Below are 18258 nucleotides of genomic sequence, written 5' to 3'. Positions count from 1 at the left end.
TGTTACTTGATTTTGAAATACAATATCCAATGGCAGACCTAATAAGTGGTGTATGTTTAGAGTAGTGATGAATGCAAATGATGTTTCATGGTGTCTGCAACAATCGTAATGTGGTATGAAAAGGTTTATGTTTCTCAATCACAGACCCTTAGAATATTCCTGGGTTTTGTTGCCTGTTAAAGGCTAATGAAAATAGGTAGTTTCTTATCTCAATTCATGAAACCCGTAAATCCTATCTAAATGATCCTAGGGGCTTGAAATGAAGACCCCCGGTTAAGAACCCCTACTTTAGGGAGCCTGGGTGGCTCAGTCAGTTGGGTGTCTGACTTGATTTTGGCTCAGGTCATGATCCCAGGGTCATGGGATCGAGCCCTGTGTCAGGCTCCATGGTGAGAGTGGAGCTTGCTCCGGATTCTCTCTCTCTCTCTCTCTACCCACCCCTCATACCCACTAGCATTCTACCTCTCTCTCTTACTCTCTCTCTCAAAAATAAAAATAAATAATAAAAAAGAACCCCTGCCTTAGAGGAGTGGTTATAAAAACTGCCTCCATGGTGGCCCATTCTCTCTGTCTCTCTCTATATATACCCCACTATCGCCCCCATTTCATTATCTCAGAAAATCTAAGCTCAGGAGCATCAGCTTGGCCAGGTGCAGATCTGTGGAGGTGGAAGTTAGAGAATCCTCATATTTCAGAGATGTTATCACCAAATTTTGAGCTGTTATCTTTTCTGTATCAGGTTAATGTTTATATAACTGAAACACATAGGAATTAAAATAACTCTTCTAATGTTGTATAGATACTTCAGAGTATCTAAAGGTCTTACACCTACAGCATTGCATTTAACCGTCTCAAAGATGTGTAAGTGTGTGTGTGGCATTACCAGTCATTTGAGATAAGGCAGCCCTGATACAGAATGATTTAGTCAATCAAGCTTGAAAAGCAAGTACTTATCAGAGGAGCTAGAACTTGGGGTATCTCCCAAATAAAAATTCAAAGTGCCTTTTCTATTCAACTGGAAAACTAACATATCCAAACTTAATTGTTTACTCAGATTTTAGCCTAAAGAATAGTTACTCCTAAAATAAAAGCCAACAAGGAAACTGCTCTTGCAAATGAAAGGAGCGTTAACATGAGAATACCACCTACAGTTCAGTTTAGTCCTGTAAAGCTCAAAGCTTCCATCGTCTCAGGGGAAAGGTTTCATAGAGGCCAGACTTTTGAACAGGATATTTTCCTGCAGGAAGAGATGAGATTGGTTTTAGAAAATCGAGGTTCATTATTCCCTGAGAAGAAAAACCAAAATAGTGTTCCATCCACATTAGAGGAAATCCAACGACAGCAAATAGTTCTATAGGCCCCCTAGAAGTTTCCCTAGAGAGGATTTGGCACACTTGACAGGTGCATAAATAATTACTGCAAAAATGCAGTTCCCTATGTCAGTTACCTTGCTTTGAATGAAAGAAAATCTGTTTTTCAGTGTATGGGGTTCTCTTCTCCCCCAGAGTTATGTATTCAGATTTTTAGTGTTTCTGTTTGTTTGCTCCCAGGGAACAGAACACACCTTATTCCAACAGTGAAGAAAGAGGAAGGGCTGCTGAGCTCTGGTATAAATATTTTATTATATAGAGAGACAAAGATCACAAAGGGGCAGATGAGGAGCAGAAAACAAATTTAATGTTGTTTTCAAGTCTCAGAGGAGGTTTATATTAAACTGTCTCTGCCAGCTTGTTTTCTGCTTGGCTTTTGCACTGTCAAACCCAGTAATGAGATCCTTTTGTGTATCTAGAGTTTTCCAATTGGATGAGGAGTGCTACATCCAGTTGAAAGTGTAGAATTATCCACATCATAAAGTAGACATAAAGAAAAGGCTGCTATAAAATGGCACAGTGATGAAGGTATATTTTCAAGAAGGATGATCCATATTAATTTGTTTTGGAAAGATTCTATCATAGTCAAAAAAAGGTTAAGAAATAAATTACAGGTTTTCTTCATACAATCCATTTATTTTTCTCCTCTTACCCCAATGTCTTGGAGTTGTTGGAAGACTTTGACCTGATGGTATTTAGCATCTTTCATGATTTCATAATCCGCTGGACTTCATTTGCTCAGAACTCACTATTAATGAGGATAAGGTCATAGCCTTTTCTCTTTGAGAGAGAAAGAAGGAAAAAAAAATCTGCAGTTCACAAACTCAGATTTCTGGGTACCAGGAGAAGTGGGTAAAAGGGTGAATAATGCAGCAAATATTGTTAGATTGCAAGGCTGATGGGCCTATTTCCTCCCCGGGTCTAAACCACCTTAAAATGATCTGCATAAGTGCTCTTATTCTTGAATGAGAGAAGAAAAACGTGTGCAGGGCTAGAAGTATTTGTACTAACAGAGTTGATAGCAAATCTTTGTTCTGTTTTTATGTTTTACGTAAAATAGAGTTTTTTAGTAATTGGCCAGTGAGCTCAATAATATATCCATTTCTGAGTCAGGTGCCATTTGTAGTGAAGCTTTTTTATTTGATCTGATGGTCAAGGAGTCCAATATTGAGGGGCCAGTTTACCAGAGAATCCATGGAAATGAAATGTACAAAATGGCTTAGCTTAGACTTACGGATAAAAACTTAGTTACTCTCCTTTGGGTAGATCTCTATTTTTATAACAGACACATATAGAGATGCTTATTTTGCTGGTAAGAAAAAATGTGGGTAAACTCTAAATTTTCCTTTGTTTCTTTTGCAAATTATTCACTGATTTTTGGTTTTAAGAGCTAAATTTAGTTGTCCGAAATGCTACTTGGGTTGGTTTTGTACTTCCTAAAAACCAGAACTAACATTCTTTACTCTTCACGATTGGCTGGGTAATTTACATAGGACATGTTCACTTTACCCCGAGGACCCCTCTGTGTTGCGGAAGATTGTGTCCATCTCCGTTTGTCAGATGATAAATAAACTTGAGCAATGATGAATTGGCCCAAACTGTGCAGCTAGTTCACACTGGAGCAAGTCTGTTGGTTCCAAAGTCAAGCCCTTCCTCTTCAAAGGTTGCAAATAAATTTAATTGGCATCAGTACCTCATAGTAAGAGGTGCATTATCAGCAGGTTCAGAGTGGGATAGCTGTTATCCGAACATAGTCTACTGAGCATTCAGAGTACCTTTTCTAGGTCAATAGCGAGTGGCAATATGGCTCTACAGAGATGTATAGGTAAAGGTTTCGTAGCTGCATGTTTAAAGAAAAAACAATTTGAGAGGAGAGTTTTAGTGATACTCTAGGCACATATTAAGTTTATGGCATCTGACTTTTTAAACTTGGTTATTTGTAGTATAAATAGAAAATTAAAAATCATGCCAATTCTTACAAAATAAACGTACAGCCACCATATTGGTTAATTATATAGAAAATGCAATATAATGGTACTAATAAGGAATAAAACATGCATTTATTTTGCTTAACTTTTCTGGATCAAGATATTTCTCTGTAATATATTACTGTTATATGACAGACCCATATGGCTATATCAGGCTTGAAATTGCATTTCCTGACACGGTGACTTATTTTTTTGCTACTCTGAAATATATGAAGAGAAAATCACCAGACTTTAAAAGGAAATTATGTCTACTTATATTTTAACTGATTTTGAACTAAATTAAAAGCATGTTAAAAAAAATTAAAGCGTGCAACAACTGAGCTTTCAGAACTATCTAGGATTTTTCATTATCTATGCAAGACATTCATTTTTAGGAAGTTCTGATCTTAGCAATCGTAGTTTAAAACATAGGGCATGCTTTTAAGATGATGATTTTACCAACAAATTGCTTTCCATGAACTACAAATAAATCAAGTTTAAATTTAACCAGTTTTAAATATTAAGAAGTAAACTTAATTGGAAAATCCTTGCAACAGCTTTAAAACATAAATCTGTATTCCTAAGGAAGTCTTAAACATTTTTTTGAATGCACAGGAAAGTAGATACTTAAAGTGTGCTCCCTCCATTTTTTAGATCATAAAGTACTGGCATTTTTACAGAAAATACAAGCATACTAAGTGTGTACATTGTGTACCTACAGTTAACTGATGCATGTAATGAAATAAAAGCAGGTATTTCTTACTATTCAAGGAGAAAAATGGAGCCATCTTCTGGAAACAGTTTGGGTTGTCCCATAATGGATAGGGTAGACTGTCAACCTATAATTATTTTCAGGGACGTTTTCTTTGGACTTGTCTGAAAATTAGATGAGCAGTGATTAATATCAGGAAGAAGAAAAGAACTAGGACCTGGAATTTGTCTTTTTAATAGGATAGGAGAGAATAACTGCTTTCAATTTTTGGATCTTTCATGAAGCTTATGAAATCTGTATTTAGTTCCTTTGTATCTTACCATTAGTGTTTATTATTTCAGTGGCAGTGCTGTGCTGGACCATAAGCAAGACTAGGAACTTACAGATATACATATAACTTTGAATTAGCCAGTGTGTACATAGTCTTCATTATTCATAGATTTTGTATTTGCAACTTCACCATCTCACATGTTTTGGCAATTCTGTGCTTTTGTTGGTGGTTTTGCTGTGTGAAACGGCCCCCCCAGCATAGTGCTAAAGTGCTGTCTAGTACTCCTCAGTGTGATGTGCTGTATGGAAAAAATAATATGTCTTCAGTTGTCTTCATTCAGACATGAGTTCTGGTGCTATTGGCTAAGTTGACCATTGATGAATCAACAATATATATGAAATTTGTCTTTAAACAGAAACACACCTGAAACTATCAAACAAGGTTATGTATCGGTTGATTGGTGAGCAGAGACGAGCACGTTAGCGTCAGAGACTTGGAGAAACCTAGTCTTGGATATCCCGGAGGAGCAGTGGGTCAGCATTCACTAACCTGGTGTTTGTGGCTACCTTATAGAATGTGACTGCTGCAGATAATGAGGATCTCTGCACTAAACATGTGCAATTACCAGTTAGTGGGCTCAATCCCAGAGATTCAGGGACCATGGGAACAGTTCCAGCCTCCGTTGGGCTCACCATCTGTTGGAGAGCTGGACTCACAGGGGACCGATTTGAAAAAGTGCTATGACAGATGCAGGAGAGGTGCTAAGGGGGAGTCTGACACTGCCCGGTGGGTCCAGGGAATAACAGGTCAGCGGCCGCATGCCTCAGAAATGATTGAAACAGTAGAGAAAGGATGTGCAGCATGTAGGGAAATGTGAAGTAAGTGAGGTGTGTGTTTATTTTTAAACAGAGCATAATGTTGGTGGGTTCCTGACGCATGTTGGTACCATGTTGTTACAGAAATACACTGTGGCAAAATGCTTCCACCTCTTGCCAAAATGAACACTGAAGAAAAATGAAGAACACTGAAGAAATCCAACAAAAAGTTGCAGAACAGAAATAGCGAAACTTCTCTGGAATCTGATTCATCCACAGCCATCATAAAAAGGTAGGGGAATGAATTGTGGTACGATTTTGCATTTTTAAATTTTATTTTAAATCATTTATACACTCACACATACATACACACAACAGAATACTATTCAGCCATAAAAAGGGAAGTCTTGCCATTTGAGACAATGTGGGTGGACCTTGAGAACATTATGCTAAGTAAAATAAGTCATATGGAGAAAGACAAATACCACACGATCTCACTTATATGTGGAATCTACAAAAATTTTGTTTAAATCTGAACTAAAAGTTACAGAGAACACATTGCTGGTTGCTAGAGGTGAGGAAGTGGGTGGACAGTCAGTGAAATGGTGAAGGTGGTCAAGAGGTACAAACTTCCAAAATAAGCCAGTAAGTTATGGGGATGTAATGTGCAGCATGGTGACCATAGTTAACAATACTGTATTGTATATTTGAAAGTTGCTAACAGAGTAGATATTAAAAGTTCCCATCACAAGAAAAAAAATTATAACTGTGGGGGTGAGGGATGTTAACTAGACTTATTGCAGGGATCATTTTGCAGTAGATACAAATACCAAATTGTGTGGTACACCTGCGATTAATGTTCTATGTCAAGTGCATTTCAGTAAAAATATGGAATGGTAAAAAAAAAAAAAGCAGAGGAGAATGTTTATTAAACTAATATCCATTGGGTGGCTTCTATATATCTGCAAACTTTTCTAGACACAAGGAATGTGGTAGTAAACAGAAAACATAAGGGTATGGCCTTGAAGGAACTGACATTTTGGCTGGAGGAGATAAGTAAGTAAATGCACAGGAAACCAACAGCTGTTAATCATGTCTGCAAACATGGTGAATAGGGTAGTGAGTGAGATGCAGGGTGATTGAGGGGCTACTTTAGTTTCATTGTCAGAGAAGACCACTCAGAGAATCTTGGCTTGAGAGTAGAATGATGGGAAAGAGCCAGGTGAGTGAAGGTTTGGAGAGAAAACCTTTCAGTGCCATGAACCAGGATCTGGACATATGTGTTTGAGGCTCAGAAAGCAGACCTAAATCGCTTGGAGAAGGGATTTGGAGAAACATGAGGTAGGAGATGAAGTTGGAGAACGTTTTAGATATAGAAAGTTGCCTGGATTTAACTCCAGTGGAGGTAGAAGTTATTGGAGAGTTAACTAGCAGAGAAGCGAGCTTATATTATAGTTTTAAAAGGCCTTTCTAGTATATTTAGCTAAGGGGTGGGGGCTCAGTGACAGTGGAAAACAGGGTGCCGTCACCTAGGCAAGAGATGATGATGAATTGGTTTAGGGATATGGCATTGGGGATAAATGGATTTAAAATATATTTGGGGTCTGCTTCAGCTAGATTAAATTAGATGATCGCCAATGTTATTTATGAATCCCCGGACATAATTCTAAGTTCCATATTAAGAGTATGTTGTTCATTTGTGTTTTAATATATAACAGTCAAATGGTTTTTTTTTCACATTAACAAAGAGCAGCATATGATGTGTATGTTTGTGGTGTGCTTCTGAACTTAGAGGGGGCTGATGTCAAGTTGTGAGAAAGAAATACAGTTCCGCCCTGAAAGCTCAAGTTCTAGGCAGGTTATCTCATAACACTTGGAGTTGTGAGCCTTCCAGATGCTTGTGCAACTTCTCTCCTGCTTCCAGCAGGGTTTCTGACTTCTCATAACATTGTTACTCCCATCACGTAGAGGTTGCCTGTGTGATGAGTGTCCTTCTAGATAAGAAACCTATGCATTTTTTAAGGACTAGTGGCTTGAGTCACTCAAGCATGACTTCAAGAGTATAACTTCCATACTGGATTACTCCTAAATGGAATATTGAAGCAAAAACTAAAATACAACTTGACCTTGGTGTTCCACAAAGACAAGAATATGTGGATTTAAGCAGTGTTCACTAGACAACCTAATGGATTGTGAGGGCTCTATGTCTTGGAGTGAGTAACCATAAGCAAAGTCACAGAGGAGGGGAAGAGAGGATAGGAATTGTGCAATGACCTTGGTGGATAGGTCTAAGATTTCAAGAAGCCAACAGCCACTATTGGAGAATGGGCCAACCTCAAAGTCTGTGTTCAGAAGAATTTTCAGGGTGACTCAAACAGTATGGTAAGCACTTCGGCAAAGTACAGGGTTCTGCTTTCCAGTACTAGTAGTAACTCTGTGAAGTGGCTCTAAAATTGGGTGCTGTGGGAACCCTTCCTTTCTCCACCCCAAACCCTTCTCAAAAGCCTTTGGTTATCAGAAAACAGGGCCAGTACAGTAGTTATACAGTGTCAGGTAATTGAAAAGATTGTTGAGATTCCACAAGGTATACACATGTAAGGCTCTAATGAAACAAAGGAAAGGGTACAGCAGGAGAAAGAAAACATAGCAAGCATTAGAAGAAACCAAGACTTCTAGGTGCAGCTCTGAGTCCTTACTCCATCACACATCTTAGTCTTCAGATCATGAACCATCAAGATACAAGTGTGATATCTTGGTCTCAGGAGCCAAGGATCAAGCCTACTGAGAAGTATTTTAGACCCCACAGCTCAGGAAGCTAAAAGCAGGCTTTGTGAACAGGTAAACAGGTGTAAACCGTCAATCCATACAGTTTCAGTAAACAGCATAGACAGGCTGGTACCATATGCCTTTGGGGGAGTTTCGGACTTCTAACCACACGTTATAAATCACTAGCTATTACATTTCACTTCTGTCTTGGGCAAGAATCAATACCATGGTTCCAGGTACCCTTCAACATAAGCACAGAACCACCCAAGATCAATTGAAAGTTAACCCTATCCTCATGTACTCAGAGAATTGGACCATGACGAAAACACCCAAGAAAACATAAATGTTTTTAGGTTTTACCTAAGGGTATACTCATTCTGTGATTGGTCATCCACTGGACTAGATTAGCAGGGGAGATCATTAAAAGGGTAGGCTTTCAAATGCAAGTCAGAGTTTCATGGAAAAAGTAATTATATTCTAAATCAATAAAGATGAAATAAAACAGAAAGAATAGTAGTTGATTTAGGTTGATTTCCCTGGAATCAAATAGACAAAAAATGGATACTGGTATTTATTTGGAAGGTGATGCCAGTATACCTTTGTAGGAAAGTGGGGATGTGAGATGGGGAAGAGAAGGAAAACAGGAAAAGAACATTATAATTACTGTGACCAAGAGGAGGGTGATCCCGTTAGGCAATTCTGGGATATAGTATAGGACAAACCTTGGGTTTATCCTAATCAAGGGCAAGGGAATCAGGACATATAGCACCTTCTGCCATCTGCCTTGATGGAAGATTGCTCCCCTGAATGGAACTCCCTGGCCACTGTGGCCTGCCATAGATGTGGGCCAAAGGGACTCCAGCAGCCCGAGGAAGCCTCAGGCAAAGAATCTCAGGTGTTTGCCCGTTGGAGGCCACCATCAGATCAGCATGCACAGAAATGATGAATTCCAAGAGGATATGGATGGAGCCCTGACAGTTTCTATATAAGAAGTGACAACAGTGATGCTCATAATAATATTAGTAGAGCTGTCATTTATCAAGTACTAAGCCATGTACTATATTAAATGCATTACATGCATTTCATCATTTAATTCTTATTTGTTGAACAGTCACTCAGTGCCGGGTACAGGGGAGGAGAAATATATATTTTATCACTACAGTCCTGAAGCATATATATTTATGCTAGTCTTCCATTTAAAGATGAGCATGTATGGGGTGCCTGGGTGGCTCAGTCTGTTAAGCATCCGACTTGGCTCAGGTCATGATCTCACAGTCCGTGAGTTCGAGCCCCACATCAGGCTCTGTGCTGACAGCTCAGAGCCTGGAGCCTGCTTCAGATTCTGTGTCTCCCTCTCTCTCTGCCCCTCCCCTGTTCATGCTCTGTCTCTCTCTGTCTCAAAAATAAACATTAAAAGAAAATTTAAAAAAAAGATGAGCAGTAAGGTTGAACAAATTTAACCAAATTCTCTGGAGTAAGACATATAGGAAATATATCTGGGGTTCAGATTCTGGTTTGCCTTCAACACCATCCCTTGGGCATCATTAATGTAATTCTTAATTAACTAATTAATTATTTTTCTGACACCCATTTATTTGAAAGTTGGCAGGAGCTATTTAGATTTGGTGATACAAAAAAAAATGCCCTTGTTGTCAAGGAGAACAGGAAGAGAAAGACAAGAAAACATGTAGTGTAATAAGAGCTATAATGAAAGGGTATTATCTGCTATTAAGGAGGGCATCAGTTCTTGCTGCGTAAGAAGTAACCCCACAACTTATGGCTGAAAACAGTAAGCATGTATTATTGACTCTGAATCTGTGGGTGGGTTGAGAAGGTCTGATGTGGGCAAGGTTTAGCTGATCTTAGGTGCGTCCACTCATTCATCTGCAGCTCATATTGGCTGAAAGTTGGCTAGTCAAAGAAGCTTCCCCTCACATATCTGGTAATGGATTGACTGTAGCTGGATCAACTCAGTTCTCCAGCAGTTAGCCTGGACTTATTCCTATGGTGGCTAAGGAAAGTTTGAGAGTGAATGAAGTGTGCAAGGCTTCTTGAGGCCTCAGCTCAGAACAGTCACTTCTGCTGCATCATATAGACCAAATTAAATCACAGGACCAGCCCAGATGTAAAAATAGACTCTACCTCTTGGTAAGAGGAGCTTCAAGGTCACATGGCAAAAGGGCATTGACACAGGAAGTGGGGGGTGGGGGGTGGTAGATCTACCAAGAAGAGAAACATCTGGATTAAAGCTTACAGGGTGACTAGGTGTTCCCCAGCCAAATAAAGTAAGAAGTGAATTGAAGGCAAGGAGGATAGCAGGTGTTCAAAGACACCCAGAGCCCCATAATGAAGGCATATAGCTCTGGGAAGGAAGCAAGCACCATGAGAGAGAGCAGCATTAAGGTTAGAAGTATGTAAGTGTACCCAAATTTAGAAAATAAAAATTGAGTTGCAGGAAGAATAATATGTTTAAGAAAAAAATGTTAAGTAAATGGGAAGAGGAGCAAAGGTTAATAAGTGGATGGATGGGTGGATACCCAGATTGCTGTAGCAATATGGTTAACAAAATTATAAGATTTTCTCTTAGGAAATGATCTGTAGGATTGATATTTATTTCAAAAAAGGAGGGAGGGAGGAAGGAAATACCTTGGTGGATGCTTGGAGAAAAAGATGAGGTTGAGAATAGGCATGAATGCATGTGACTCAGTGTATGTATCTTGTGGCTTCAGGGAGGTAATGCAATGATGTAGATTACATGATAGAAACTCTTTCTGACATGCACCTTCCACAGCATGCTAAGCATGGTCAGTGGGTTTTTGTGGAAACCCACAGAATAAAGTATGCCTGAAATAAATGATTTTGGGATTATGGTCCTAAACTGAAATACCAAGGCTCCAGACTCTCACAAGGACAGGTTTCTGGGGTAGGTTTCTGTGAGCCAGCTGGGCCCCATTGACATCAGGGATGTATTTATAAAGAGATTTTTCCATGTATGGTTCCATTGGGATGTGTGTGTGAAATGGTAATTTTCAGTTCATGGATTTTTCACTTTGAGACTGAATTGTGTAAATTAAATAGAAGCCTTATTCTATAATTTTCCCGAGTGACTTTTGTTTTTCCTCTGGGCCTGTGTTTTAGTGTGGTGCTCATCCAAGCCACCAGGTGCAGCAAATTTTAGTGTGAGCCTTAACAGGCTGATATTAGATAGCATCACCAGCTTCTTGGAGGCAGGATGGGAACTAGGCTACGGAAATAAATGCTGGTCAGACCCTTGAATGGGGATTCCAGGGCCAAAATACCCACCCTTTTTGGTTTGTGGAATGTATTTGATTCATTGTTGTCTTGCCAATATGTTGGTGATTGTTAGCTACCTATTTCTAAAAACTAAGATAAGGATTAATTTTTTAAAAAGTAAAATAAACAACAAATGATATAGTTAAAGCTGACAGCAAAGATACGGAATCCCACGAACACTCTGTGGGGACCTACTAATTAGTAATTTTTCCTTGGGAAGCACTGTCCTGAATTTGCATAAACCATTTACCATTGTTTTGGCTTAAAAAATTGGCCCAAACATGAATATATTCCTGTTTAATATGTTACTAATTTTTGCTTCCTTTTGAGCTTTATAATGATTTTGTACTCATAGTCTAAAGATAGGTTCATTGCGTTGAATATTTCTAAGATTCATCCATGTTGTTACATGTAACTGTAGCTCGTTTTCACAGCTAAGTAATATTACATCCTATAAATATATCACAATTTATTCTTCTGTTTATTCTGCATTTTGCACTAGAAGAAATGATACTATAATAATTTTTTATATGTCTCCTAGTGTGTGTGCAAGTTTTTCAAGGCTATCTGCATAGATAGCATGATAGAATACATGATATATAGGAAACCAACTATCCCAGGTTGCCTGGAACTGGGTGCTTTCCCAGGATACGGGATTTTCAGTGCTAAAACCAGGACAGTCTCAGACAAATTGGCATAAGCGGTCACCTAAATATGTATGTGTTCAACTTAACAACATAATACTAAACTCTTTCCTAAAGATTTGTTCCCAACTAGCAGTAAATGAGAATTACCCTTGCTTGGTGTTGTGGATATCTGAATTTTTGCCAATCAGTTGATAAAATGATATCATATGTACAATGATAAAATGATATCATAAATGATATCATAAAATGATTTGATATGTAAAATGATATCATGATTTGAGTTCTCTCATTACTAATGAAGTTCAATATCTTTTCATGTTTTCTTCTCCATTTGTATTTTCTCTTCTGTGAAATGTCTTCCACATTTTTTGTCTTTCTGCTGGGAAGTTTTGCCAAATACATTCTTAGACACTTCTTTGGATTCTCTTGGCTTTACCATCACCTAGTATAGGGTTTGTCAACAGAAGGGCTAATAACATTTTGGACTTCATAATTGTTGTTGTAGGGAACCTTCTGGGCATTATTATGTGTTTAACACTTTCCTTGGCCTCTACCCACTTAATGCCAATAGTTCCTTCTAGCTGTGACAACAACAAAAATCTCTAGACACACACACAAAAATATCTAGTCAGATGTCACCCTAGGGGACAAAATTATACCTGGCAGACAACCACTGACCTGGATCTTAGCAGCTTGCTCCTGTGGAAAAGAAGAGGAAGCAAGGCAGTTAAATTCCCTCTCAATTTCTCTCTCTGATGGCCTATTCCAGGGCATATGTCTCTGTACAGCATGTTTAAAGGGGCTCCACGTCACTTCAAGGATGCCTTTGCTGGGCTACTGCCTGTGCTTTTTCACAGTTCCTGGTAATGCAGTGGCCAGACTAGTAACCTATTACCTTGTCCTCTTCCTATCCTTCCTTGCCCCATTTCCTTTCTCTTTTTCCTACCTTGGGATTTCATATTCCAATTAAAGCATTAGCACTTAATACTTGTCTGAGGTCAGTTTCCTAGGGAAACTAAGCTAAAGTAAGTGGTTGTAGAAAGGATACCCTGTGACTTGGATTTTGGAATTGGATTACTGACCTGTCTGAAAGCAATAGGGCTCACATTTGTTTTGTGGGAAATTGGAATGATAATGAACTCTGGTATGGGGCAGCAGCACAATTATTTGAGCTTTCACCTGTAGTAAATGGAGATAACACTGATATGGAGGGAGATTTAGCAGCTATAGCACACAGTAACTCGTAGGGCCGTGACGGTTACATGGATTGTTCAGCAGCATGTCTACTTTTGACCTGCAGAAAGAGATTGTTAGGCTGAGGGTGGTTAATTGCCAACTTAATGCATGCTCTGAAAGACAGAGGGCATCTGCAGCAGCTTTCAAGGAGACTTCTTTCCAGCCATTGTAGGGCAGACTGATGAAATTTAGCCCAGGATCTGACTGTAAGTTTGGCAGAGCTTAAGAGGAGACCACATAGCTTTTTAGGGTCTCCTGTTTCAAACTCAGGGCCCTGACAAGGATGCTGAGATGGGGTGAGGTCATTGGGGTGGATGAGCTTGACAACCTTGAACATTTAAATACCCCTAAACTATCTCAGAAGACAGGAGCAATCCCTTCTCCCTTGACAAAGAACAGCCTAGTATTTTACCTAAAGGAGGTTCCTCATAAGACTATCGTCATTCTCCTTAAGATCTTTCTCAGCCACTCCTCATTGCTGCAAGGTGACGATGAGTATAGTGTCAGCAGAAGGAGTGTTAGCCCTTTGGGAACAAAGAGCCCACTCACTGAAAAATTGAAGTACCTGGGTAACAGGTGCCATCAAAACTAAGGAAACCTTCGTGGGTGCCGACCTTGAGTATATCCGGGAAGGGGAAGGGGAAACCCACATGGAAGCTGGAACAGTGAGGATTTATTAATATGGGGGCCTCACACATAACTCAAATTTAATCTTTTGTCAAAGACAAAAGATTGAAGTTGGCCCTGACAGTTTTCTTAGGATGGTGTTTTGAAGTCTTTATGCTATGATGGCTTATAGCAAATGAGGAGGAAATTGCAGTTTCTTTGATAGAGCCTTGATAAAGGATCAGATGGCTCACAGAAAAGGAATGCTTACAGTTTTAGGTACTGTCTGGGAATCTATCACTTGACTGTTTTCCTAACTGACCAAGAGGGCCCAGAGGGTACTCCCTTCACAAAGACAATAAGGTACTCTCTGGAGATGAGGGTTGGCCTCTTTGAGAAGCTCTGTAAAGGCTGCCATCTGTTGCTTGGATTGATGTTTGGAGATACTCACTAGGAGCTGAGCTTGCTAATATCACTGAGATGATGGGACTCAGAATAGCAGAGCTCAGTAGCTACACTTACTGTTAGTGGAATGTGGACCCAACTGCCATAGGGGAGCACAATTAAAATGCCAGTCAGGGTGCCTTGAACCACTGGGATCTGACAGTGGCCAAGACAACATGGAAGTCTTTGGGACAAAATAATTGGACAGCTGATGGGGATGTTGCAGAATCTGTATAATCAGGAAAAAAAAAGTCAAGAGCTTATAAATCATGGAATATCATGGTCCCTTACCAAGTTTCCACATCTGAGTTTATAGATGGCAAAGATACTATGTCAGCTTGTGCTCGTCTTCCATTTTCAATTGTTTTTACATTTTTAGACATAGTTATTTTATGGGTTTTTTTTAAATGCTTTTATTTATTTTTGAGAGAGAGAGCACAAGCGGGTGAGGGGAAGAGAGAGAGGGGGACACAGAATCCGAAGCAGGCTCCAGGCTCTGAGCTGTCAGCACAGAGCCCAACATGGGGCTTAAACTCATAAACCACAAGATCATGACTTGAGCCAAAGTTGGATGCTTAACTGACTGTGCCACTCAGGCATCCCTAGACATAGTTATTTTGTATTTAGCTGCTCAATCTGTAGATGAAGTACAAAGGATGCAGAAAACTAGTCATTTTGTTAACTGTTATTCTTGCTGGCATTTTTCTTCATGTGATTGGGATATTTGATTACTAATGTTAATATGTGGGAATACTTAGGGCCTCAATGGGGATGTTTTCCTGGGGAGAGTATTGCTTTGCTTCCTCTGTTCCTTTTCCCAAGTTCCATTCTAGATTCTGTCTTGGAGGTGTGACTGCCCTGCCTTGCTCTGCAAAGGGACCAAGAGTTGGTCTCCAGATCTTTCTATAAGTTCTCTTATTTCTTTTTTCCGTCCTTCATTTTGGCAGGGTAGGGGGTGGCCAGATATTTCCTTTACTGTCTAGTGAGCCTAGCAAAACTTATCATTTTTAAAAATGTATCCAGGATATGTTTGTAGTTTAGCACGAGGAATCTTCAGATTATCTAGAATGCATACTGCCAAAATGAGATAACATTGGCTCCCTAGTAATATCTTTGGCACCAGGAAAATATATGAATGCAGTTAGCAACTGCCCAATGCACTCATCATAATGGAATTGAGTCTGGTCCAGGAAGTATTTAATTGAATGGATCAGAGGGGCCGTTTTTCTCATCTGTTGTCAAACATCCTGCTCACATGGTTAACAGATGTTGATCAGAAGCCTGGGCCTGTGGGCATATATCCTGAGTAAAGTTTCTCTCCATCAGAAGAAACCAGCCCAGCTTGTTCTCCTCTCCATATTCCCTATGCTGCATTTGACACACAGATTCAGCATTCTCTGAGCTGTCCCTCTTATTTCAGCCATTTTTTGGAAGCAGGTTAGTATATTGTACTTTCTGGAAAGATTTCCACACATTTCAAAGTTTGACATGTGAAAAGACAAAATTTTAACTCTCCAGAACACTCTCGTCCTTGGAATTTCCAAATTCCTGTACTCTAAGTGAGAGAAGTGTGAGTGAACTTGACTGTCAGGTCATAAGGTAGACGTTCTCATGCCTTTAGAGACCAAGCAGTGTAAGAAACAGGTGGTGGTGGTGGGTGCTGTGCAAACAAGGGCATGTGTGCAATGGAACCTACTTTACTCTGTTAGTGGCCTGTGGGAATGGGGACTCAGGTCTACCAGATATTCCAGCTTTTTTAGGAGAAGCTTGAAAGCTGGAATTTTCTGATAAGAAATCTCCCAATTTTTGAGGACTGGTTTACTAAAAACAAAAACATGCTAACAACAAAGAATCTGATTGTGCAAGGGGAAAAAAACATGTTTGTAGGCAACCTACAAATGGAAGGTAGCCTGCAGACAAGTTCAAATAAACAACACGTAGCTTAAAATTGACCAGTTTCATAAAGTAAAGCCTATCTGCATGGCAGTTTGATTATTTTGTGCCAAAGAAAATAACTCTCCTATCATTTATTTTGCTTTTGCTTGCTTGTTATCTTGCTTGTTTCTCCCCCCTTCGGCAAAACTGAAATCCTAGTGGATACTGCATCAACTAAAGTTACACATACCCTACACACGCAGAGATCCTGTATGTCTGTAACATGGAAGAAAGGAAACAACTCAGAATTTCAACAAAGCTACACTATGACTCAGCAACAGCCCACCTAGGTTTGTATGCAAGGAAAATTAGTGTAAGGCCAATCTACCATAATAGTCCAGAACTGGAAAGAGTCCAAATGTTCAATGATAGAAGAATGATAAATCTTGATTTAGTCATTCAGTGTAATAGTGCACAACAGTAAGAAGAACATACTACTGATAAACACAATAACATGGATGAATCTTAAAGCTACTATGTTGATCAAAAGAAGCTGGACACACACAAAAAGATGTATGTGTGATTGATTCCATTTATACAGAGTTCAAGAACAGGTAAAACACATCTATAGTGTTAGAACTCAAAAAACTACTTCATGGTGACAGAACTCTAAAGGACACACAGGAGCCTTGTAGGGTGGTCATGATGTCTGTCTCATTCAAGCAGTGGTTTTATGGCTGCAAACAATTGAAATGTCTGCTTTCTATGTGCAATAAAAGTAAATAAGTAAATAAGCAGCTGTGGTTGGTGCATTGCATTAACCTTCTGATCTTGCAGCTTCAAGGATGCATTCAGGGATGACTGCTGAATAATATGAAGTAGGTTTTCAAGTAGCCCTGTTTGCCCATGCGTTTGCAGACCAGGTGCTTGCAGGCTAATTCTTCCCATTGTCCTCCAACCCAAGATGTCTCCATGGCGAATACACGTGTATAGAGGTGAAGGCCATCTGCTTCCCCATGTGGTGTGATGGTTTTACCAGGTTCTCCACCTGTATAGTATGAGTTCTTCAGTTATCACAGACATTTGGAGTTTTCTATAAAACCAACTAAACTTGAAGGAATGGCACTTTGGGGGCATTACTGGTATATCTTCTCTTGCAGCATGCTAATCTCTGCACACTTAAAAAAAATACAGCGAATAGAATAACCATGCTCCCTTCACTCACAAGCTTAATGTTGCCTTAAAATTTCCTAAGAAATAGACTTAAGGGGAGAAAATATGCACCCCGGTCTTCCTCTGCTACTAGAAATTTGTGTTGCCACACGGATTGTTTCCCATGCCCCAGGACCAGTAGGTGCAGTCCCAGAAGGAAGCAATTGAGAATGGCCTGAAAGCGCTCCCAGCCTGTTTTGTCCAGCATCTGACCTTTTGGTTGGAAAGTGGGCCAAGGAGAGAGTTGGTAGGAACTCAAGGAGTAACTGAAGAAGTGGAAACACACACTGAGCCCTTAAGCCAGGAGGGGCTTCTGGTGACACAGTCAAGACTGTATTCCAGGTTGCTTGTTGCAGCCTATCGCTAATATGGCACGAAATGTGAGAGCCTGATTGCTGGTTGGAGCACAGGGAATGCAGAGAAGGGTGCTGTGCAACTACAGCCTGGGGCTGATGCTCCCGCTTGTATTCTAAAGGTGTTGCTCCTAATGGAAAGTTTTAGTTTTATCAATATGTGATGCTCAAAACATAAAGCAACTTAGAATCTCTGTAAAGCACTTAGCTTGCTTGTCTGTAACATAAAGGAAGAAGAAATATTTTTTAAATGGTCTTTGTGTCAATTTCCAATTTTTTTTTTTTTTACTTTAAAGACAAATCAAATTTCATTACAGTAAGCTTCCTGGGGAATTTGGCATTTTATACCATGACATTTTTATTTGGCAAGACCAAAGGTGCCTGACTTGGGAGTCAGGTGACCTGAGTCATTTTTAGCTGAATCCCTTAGAGTCCACAATGTAGTCTTAAGCTTGTTCCTTAACCTCTCTGAGTGCTGAGTGAATGAAACAAAGTGAAAACACCTAGTCTGTATATTCCTTGAGTTTGGTATAAAGGACAATGAAAGGCACCCTAGAAAGTAAAAAGATGAGGTGAATGGAAGTTGTGATCATTATTGCCCCTGTTGCTTAGAAAGCCACCATACCAAATGGCATGTCTGCAAACATTCCTTGGAGGAAGTACTGTTTGATTCTTGCAACTGATGTTTTC

General features: G+C 39.6%; 1 protein-coding gene across 6 annotated transcripts in view; it reads left to right on the top strand.

The window, feature by feature from the left end:
* The window catches only part of PAK5 (p21 (RAC1) activated kinase 5), a 318922-nt gene that overhangs the window by 148390 nt on the left and 152274 nt on the right, over positions 1-18258 (top strand). For all 6 annotated transcript variants that reach the window (XM_045445306.1, XM_045445303.1, XM_045445304.1 and 3 more), the window contains one exon: positions 5280-5427. The gene's annotated coding sequence lies outside the window, so the exon portion shown is untranslated. The remainder of the gene's footprint in view (positions 1-5279; positions 5428-18258) is intronic.

Source organism: Leopardus geoffroyi, chromosome A3 (assembly GCF_018350155.1).
Source record: "Leopardus geoffroyi isolate Oge1 chromosome A3, O.geoffroyi_Oge1_pat1.0, whole genome shotgun sequence".
In the NCBI taxonomy this organism is placed as follows: domain Eukaryota; kingdom Metazoa; phylum Chordata; class Mammalia; order Carnivora; family Felidae; genus Leopardus; species Leopardus geoffroyi.
The sequence above is the reverse complement of the archived record's forward strand: the minus strand, read 5'-3'. Positions and strand labels throughout refer to the sequence as shown.